Source organism: Budorcas taxicolor, chromosome 13 (assembly GCF_023091745.1).
Source record: "Budorcas taxicolor isolate Tak-1 chromosome 13, Takin1.1, whole genome shotgun sequence".
NCBI lineage: Eukaryota > Metazoa > Chordata > Mammalia > Artiodactyla > Bovidae > Budorcas > Budorcas taxicolor.
In genome coordinates, this window is record NC_068922.1 from 4161504 (window position 1) to 4169890 (window position 8387).

Sequence of the window (8387 nt, forward strand, 5' to 3'; positions counted from 1 at the left end):
GGAATGTGTTCTCGCAGGAGGGGCCTGGAAGCCCTTCCCCAAATGATGCCGGTGTGGACAGGGGCTTGTGAAACAGCAGCTTTGCTTTGCTATGTATATTCTCCTTCGCATGCTTGCCTGTGAGCCTCTTGCCGTGCCCTCTGCTCCGTGACCCTGCAGAGCAGGGTGGAGCCTGCCTGGGCGGAGCATCCTCAGGCGGCTCTGCCATGGGAGGAATGACTCGGAGTCAGAGACACGGGTACTAGGTCTGCTGGTGGCTGGCCGGGGGCAGCGTTCAGCATCTTCTGGCTCTTCTCAGGACCTAATGCAGAAACCCCTTGTGCTGAATCCCTTTCCTATTTTGAATCTCTCTGACTTCTTCTGTAACCAGCCAGAGAAAACTCCCTGCTTTTAAATCTCCACTTGGATAACCATTGGACTTTAAGATGAACTGATTTGGGAACTTTAATTATGTAAAAAAAAAAAAAAAAATCCCTTCACAGTAGGACCTGGGTTAGTGTTTGGTCAAATAACCAGGGGCTAGGAGTCTCTAGGGACCATCCACCACCAGTTGCAACAGCCCTTGGCTCTTCTCTAACACAGGTGCAGTTCAAAGGAGAGAATAAGGGGCTTCCTCGGTGGTCCAGTGCCACCAAAGAAGAAGGCCATGCTGCCAAGGCAGGGGGCAAGGGTTTTGATCCCTGGTCTGGGAACTAAGATCCCACGCATTGTACAGTATGGCCAAAAGATTTTTTTTAAAGTGTGAATGGAGACAGTCATTGAAATCTAGCTGGACTTCACGTTTTAACCAATTCTGGTCTCATGTGACTTAGAAAAATACAGAGAGTGCGTTCTTTCTTGCTGCCGTCCCTTTCTGTGAATACTGACCAAGTGACACACGTTTCTTATCATCATTTTGCAGATGGGGAAACTGAGGCACAGAGCATTTTGGAAATTTTCACGAGTTAGTAAGTGGCAGAACTGAGAATCCAGGCCTGTCTAAACCCCAAAGCCCAGTGACTTCTACTGAGCCACAGTGGTGTGAGCCTAACACTGCCCAGGCAGAAGATATTGGTGCCAGGACTCAAGGAAGAAAGTGCTGCAGGGGAATCAAGGAGGTGTGGCTCCGGAGTGCAGGCCCTGACTACTCAGGGCTCCGTAGCTGAGAAGGCGAAAGTGACAGGCGGCCAATCAGGCCGCAGTGGAGGCCTGTCTGTTTCAATTTAACTACAGTTGACTTAGTGTATTGTGTTAGTTTCAGGTGTATAGCTTCAGATGCTTTGCTTTACAGATAATCACAAGATACTGAATATAGTTCCCTTTGCTATACAGTAAACACTTATTGTTTATTCTATATATAGTGGTATGTATCTTTTAATCCCATACTTTTATAATAATTTATCCCTTCCTCTCTCCCCTTTTGCCTTTGGTAACCACAAGATTGTTTTCCTCTGGCTGTGAGTCTGTTTCTGTTTTGCAAATAAGTTGATTTGTATTATTGTGTTTTAGATTCCCCATATAAGTGATCTCATATGATATTTATCTTTGTCTGGCTTCACTTCGGTATGATAATCTCTAGACCCATCCATGTTGCTGCAAATGGCAATATTTCGTTCTTTTTGTGGCTGAATAATATTCCATATCACATCTGCTTTATCCATTCATCTGCTGATGGACAGATGTCTTGGCTGTTCTGAATAGTGCTGCGATGAACATTGAATGTGAAAGTGTTAGTCGCTCAGTCAGGTCGGACTCTGCGACCCCATGGACTGTAGCCCGCCAGGCAGGCTCCTCTGTGCATGAAATTATCCAGGCAAGAATACTGGAGTGGGTTGCCATGCTGTTCTCCAGGGGATCTTTCCCACCCAGAGATCAAACCCAGGTCTCCCACATTGCAGGCAGATTCTTTATTTACCATCTGAGCAACCAGGGAAGACCCTCTTTCAACACTGAGGTGCATGTACCTTTTTCAGTTCAAGTTCTCATCTTTTCCAGGTATATGCTCAAGAGTAGGATTGCTGGATCATATGGTTAGCTCTGTTTTCAGTTGTTTAAGGAACCTCCAGTCTGTTTTCCATAGTAACTGCGTCAGTTTACCTTCTGTTCAGGCTTTTTTACCGATGTTGGATCAAGAACTCACAGTAAGCAAACGTAAAGATGCCAGCCACGGACGCAGCTGAGCGATGTGGGCGGCCTCGCTCAGCGCCCCACCCCCATACTCCTTTTCTTTTATGTCTTGGCCACTTCGTCCTTAGTTTTGTGCAAACCTGTTGCTGTTTCACATTTGTGCTCTTCCTTTCTGATTGGTGCTGCCTTGGATTCTCTCAAAAACACTTCCAGAAACCGTCCTGCCAAGCCAGACAGGCCCCGAGGATATCTGACTGTCATCGTCCTGAACTTGGGGGTTGTACATTTCTGTCTCCAGGACGGAGTTTTCCTAAATGGATCCTCGAGGGTGCCTTGGCGCACAGGAAACTTTAGCATAAAGCGCGTAATTCTGGGCTCCCCAGCATGAGCAACAGGTTGAAGACGTGGGATCCGCTCCTGCCCCTCCTCGGTGGGTGGGCAGACGTGGAGGAAACCAGTGGCCCACGGGCGGTTCCGGGAATCCCCGGATGTGTCTGTGCTGGCCCTGGCCATGGATGGCATCACGTTCAGCCGCCTGGGAGTTTAGTCCTTTAACTGCTCGGGTGCTGTTTGCTCTATAGCCTGCCCTGGAGGCAAGCATGGTGGAGGGGCTGTGAGGACAGGCCTGCTGCAGTGGCCGGACCCCGCCCGCCCCTCCCAGCTGCCGCCAATACGACCCTCTTGAAAACCCGGTGAGGTGCGCCTGTGCGTGCAACGCGGAGGGAGGGGCAGGATGTAGGCGGCTGTCGCTTGCTTTCCTTTCTCACCCTCTTTTCCTGCGATTCATTTTCTAATTCCGTGAAGCAGAAACTCAAAAGGAAATCCTAAGCTGGCCAAGAACAAGGGACTCGCCTCCAAAGGAGCGGGGCCAGGTCTGCCTTTGCTTTGGGGAATGTGCATTGTTCGTGGGGTCGTAAAGCTGTCCATTTCTAGGCAGAGTCTGGAGCAGGCAAAGCTCGGATGGTTACACTGACTTTGTGGTGGCATCCTGTGCCTTCATTTTGGTTCCTTGCTCACTTCCCAAGTCTGCATCTTTGACAATCACATTAAGGGCAGATTCTGGAGATAAACCTGACAAATCCCCAGAAGACGCCGAAAACACAGCAACCCAGCTGGCAGGAGCCCCAGATTCTAGTCCTAATTCTTGCTGACTCGGTGTGACCTGGAACGGGTCCCTGATCCTCTCTAGGTCCCAGTTTTCCCACCTGGGAAACTAAGGAAGGGCGGATCCTTTGCTTGGGAAGGTCTCCGCTTGCGCTAATATACAGTGAGTCTCCCATGAAGGCTTTTCAGCTGCACTTTTCTGAGAAAGGCTGAAGTAAAGCAGCTTTTCCCTCTTCAGGTGGAAAACAGAGCTGGAGCCAACCCGTCTGGGTGCGGATCTATCATTAGGAAGCCAGCTGCCAGCTCGTGTTCCCCTGGGATGGAGGAGGAGCCCCGCTGGCCCTGCCAGGAGAGGGTCCCTTTTAAAAAAAGCTGTTGCTGGCATCTGCTTTCGCCCTCTGGGTAATTCAGCTCCTGGGTGCCCTGATGTGGAGAGTGGCGGGGGAGGCGTGGAGGGTGGGGGGGCCCGGTAGGGCAGTGGGCAGGCCTCGATTCAAGGTTCTTATTGGACTTTAGAGCCTTTACTCGCCAAGTTAATTTCCCCAACTTGCCTATCACAGGTTACTACTGGACCTATGCATCATGATACATAATTTAAGGCTTGTAAAAGCTGCCCAGGACTTGAAAGAAACACAGTCTAAGCCAGGAGGCTGTGCCTGGCATGCAAGAGCAAGTAACACAGGTAGAATTTCTGTCCAAAGCGGGGCGAGCCACACCCTTGTGACACCATCTCAAGAGGTTGCCACGCTGTGTGCAGGCCCTTCTGTGCCAGGCGGCGGCACCCGAGCCCTGCAACCATCACCCCCACTTGCCATTAACCACCACTGCAAGGCAGTTAGTTGTTCACAAGGGGAAGTTCTTTATTCTTAATAGACCCAGGAATATCTCATGGACATAAAGTGACGCAACATGATTGCCCTGATGGTTTCTGAACTCTGTTTTTAAGACTTCTGGGGCCAGAACCCCACAGAACTGCCCTGGGGCACCCTTCTACTTCTGATAACCAAGCTGTCTGTTGGCATAGTTGGAGCCTGACATAGCCTGAGTCGGGATGTTTAGCTGCTTGTGGGATGGAAAAAAAATGTTAAGAAAAATAATTGTTGTTTTTGCAAACTATCTATTTAAAAACAGAACCTCAGGAAGCAGATTTCTGTTTCAAGGCTCAGATGAATCAGAGCTTACAAAGTATAAATACACATTAGCAGGAGGAGGCTTCCCATAACCCAGCGCTGGTGTGTCTTCCCAGCGCCGGAACCTCTGACTCCTGCTCCTCATTCCCAGCAGAGGCAAGAAAGCAAGCCTCCATGGAAGCGGAAGTGCTAGAACCTCGCTCAGCCTGAGTTGCAAACCTCTGCAGGCCAATAGGAGTTTTGTATTTTTTCTTTAAAAGCAACTGGTTGTTCGCCACACACACTCGCTCACTTTAGGGTCGACAGGTGTATGCTGTTCGGAAATGTGGCAAACCCACAGGCTTATTCCTTGGGCTCTTTGCCACCTAAGAAAGATTACCAAATAAGTTAACTTTGACTCACTGACCCCTCAGATCAGCCAATAAAATGAAGCGCTTACACCACAACTTGCTCAAGGGGTAGTGTAATTGATTTACTTAAAAATGATGTCAGGTGGCAATTGAGCAACAAACTGGCTTCCAGACTGCTTAATTCAGTTTAACAAGGAGGAAAAACCTTGTAATTAACGGAAGAGCTTGAATACTTTGGTGAAGCTGTTTTCAAAGTCTGCCATACCTAAGCTGGGGAGGTTGGGGGGAGGAGGGGATAGCTTCTTGAAAACTATAGGTTCCCAGGCCCGGCTTGCAAGTCAGGGGCCAGGCCTGGGATTCTGCATTTAAGAGAAACACTTTTGCAAGTTCTGCGTCTCTGCTCATCATCCAGTCTCACTTGACTTTTAGTCAAGCTATATACTCCCTTTTCTGTTCTAAGTCTACACTGTATATATACATCTAGAATCCTAGGAGTTTCCCATCCTAAAGCAACCAGCTGTGAGCTGCTGTTTTCCTGGAGTTTCATGGTATATATGTACTAATGTTGGAATTCTAGTTCATCACGTTTCTGATTGGAAAATTCTTCATCTTCCAGGGCCTGATTATAGGAGGCACAGAGCTTTCCGGGAGCGGGGGGGCCTGGGGGAAGGTTCTGGGGCTCTTCTCTTGCACTTTCCTGCCTCTAGGACAACCAGGACTCCAGTGCAGGATGCCTGCTATCTGAAGAAAGATGACAACCATCCTTAACAACCAAGGTCCTGGCTTCGAACTGTGTCCAGATGAGCCTGTCTCCTCCTTTCCACCACCCAGCACGTCCTGCGTAGATGGCTCCTTGAAATAACAATCTCAAGATCACTCGTCTCTTAGAACAAAGGATTGCAGAGGTCATCAAACTTTTTTCTTGGCACACAAGCATCTGGCAGGGACTTTGGGGGTCCTGCAGAAGCCAAGTTTACAAACCACCAGAGCAAGGTAGTGTTGGAATTCAGATTTGGTCCTGCTGGTCGCTCTGATCCTCCCTCTGACCCCACCCCACAGAGAGCCACGCCAGGACGGGGAGCCGTCACGGGGACCACCCCACCCCACAGAGAGCCACGCCGGGACGGGGAGCCGTCACGGGGACCACCCCACCACACAGAGAGCCACGCCGGGACGGGGAGCCGTCACGGGGACCACCCCACCACACAGAGAGCCACGCCGGGACGGGGAGCCGTCACGGGGACCACCCCACCCCAGAGAGCCACACTGGGACGAGGAGCCGTCGGGAACCAGGCTCGACTCGGAGCTTGTCCTTGGTGCCGCCTCCCTGGTGAGCCAGAATTCCGTCCCCGCCCCCGACCATGTACAAGGAACAGGATGCCTCAACCTGCCATCCGTTCTTAACCACGACACCCGCTGGGACATACCTCCTAACCTGGTAGAAAGAGAAGGGTCCCAAGAATGAAGCAAGAACAACATCCGCACGGCTTTTCCTCCACTTAGCCTGGTGCGCCAGTTGGACGTGCACCACGAAGACTGGATGGGGTGCACAACTGGAGAGCCACGGCTGGGAGGAGGGCAAGCTGGGGCTTCCTGCGTAGAGGAGGGCGCTCCTGGCAGCTCCCTGAAGCTGCTGGAAGCTGTCCACAAGCCCGTCACTGGCGGCTCACCCTCCACGCAGAGGTGCCAGAAGCAAAGCCCCCCCACACACCCTGACACCACGTGGGCACGCCTGTTGCCCATGGCTCTCCTGCCCGTCACCGGCGGGACAGCCCAGTGCCAGCTCCCAGGGCTGACTGAGAGGGAGGCTGGTGCCGGCTCACCACCGGGAGCAAGGTGATGAGCGGTGAGACGGGCCCTCACCCCCAGGGCCTGGCATCACCCCCTCCTGGAGGCCAGCCTGGAGGCAGGGGCATGCACAGAAGCCTCGAGGGTGTGGTCCGCAGGGGCGCCAGGACAGTCCTATTCATCCAAGTAGCCAGAGAGGGAGAGAAAGCATCCTGCCTCCCTCCTAATCCCTCAGCACCGATTCCAAGCTATTCAAAACCCTCTGACTGAGGTGGGCATCGCCCCAAAGTTGCTCAAAACAATTCACATCCACACTGCAGGCCATTAATCCAGTGGTGTTTATTCAAGCAGTATTCACACTCGCTGTCGAATAACAAGGGCATCAAGACCCCGAAGATGGGGCTCTCACAGCTCCAGCTTCACAGCAGCCTCTCTGGGAGGGGTTTCAAGAACTTAAGATGAAGGTGATGGCTGAAAAGGCTTGCCATTCCTGCTCTGGGTCCCCGAGGAGTACAGCCTGCTTCTCGCATCCCGGTCACCAGACAGACCCAGGCCAGCGGCAGAGGCACAGCTGGGCAAAACTACGTAAGCTCAGAAGAGGCCACACTGGTCCATGTTTTCGTACAAAAAATTTAATAAATATGACTTTTCAAAATGTATTGCCAGGAACAACACAAAGATGCATGTTTATGTTCGTATAACACTAAGAGGACAATACAAAGGATCTTCACGGTCTCAGTGGTGAACTAACAGAATCAGTTTTGAATAAGCCTTTCTGAACTTAAACTTCATCATAGCATTTTGATTTCCTCACTTAAGGCAGGCAGTGGACTCTATGGCAAATCTAAACAGTGATCTTACTGGACATTTTACGGTTCAAGTATTCAACTAGCTTATTAGAATACTCCCTAAATGCAGTAGATAAAAAAATCAAATCAGCCTCACATAACGAATGGTGAAAAGAAATCAGAATTTACAAAATAAGATTGGTGTGCTTCCAACTTCACACAATTAATTTGATATGTTTACTGATCTTCAACCACTCACGTTTTGGCTATGTTTAGTCATAGCTCACCTTGTTCCCTTAAACTGCTCGGCAGCAGATCATCTGCCTGTCTCTCTTCAAGTCTTAAAAAAAAAAAAAAAACCTGTTCTAGACTAATTCTCAAACTGCCTCTCAGTCGGGGTTTTAAATATCTGACGTCGTACGAAAAAAAAAAAAATTCCACCAGTATTCCAGGCACAAAAGGCCACCCTATTGTCTTAAACTATTTTCAAACACCTTAATTTTGGCTTATAGGCAACACGTAATAAGAAAATAGGTTCAAAAAAATAAAGCCATACGCTTACAACGCTATCAAAAACCTTCAATTCTAAACACGTACATATAAATAAAAAGGAATGATGTCTTAAGGCTCTTGATTATTAAGTTAATAAATCAAATATACACAGTGATTAATAAAAAAAGAATTATTTACATAACTATACAAAATTCTACTTTTGACACATTTTTCCTCTTTAAATTCTTCATTTTACCAGCAACTGCTGACATCAAAGTCCCCCCTCCCCCAACAACAACAAAATACAATAAAAAAAATAAATAATAAACTCATTTGTGATAGTTGCTGTGGTTCTGAGCTGCAAAGGCACTTTTCAAATACAGAACTACTTGGACGTCATCATAAAACCAATATACAAAAACAACTCAAGAGTCAATAAATATAAATAAAAACTATGATCCTAAGACTGCATCACCATCGGGACATCTGGCAGAAATGGAAGCTGGGCGTACTCCTGGGAGCCTGATCCGGAGGTGCGGGCAGGCGGGGGCAGGGGGCCCGGTGTTTGCATAGCTGCGCGGTGCAGTGCCACCCAGCCAACCACAGAAACTACCACTGCCAGTGTAAGC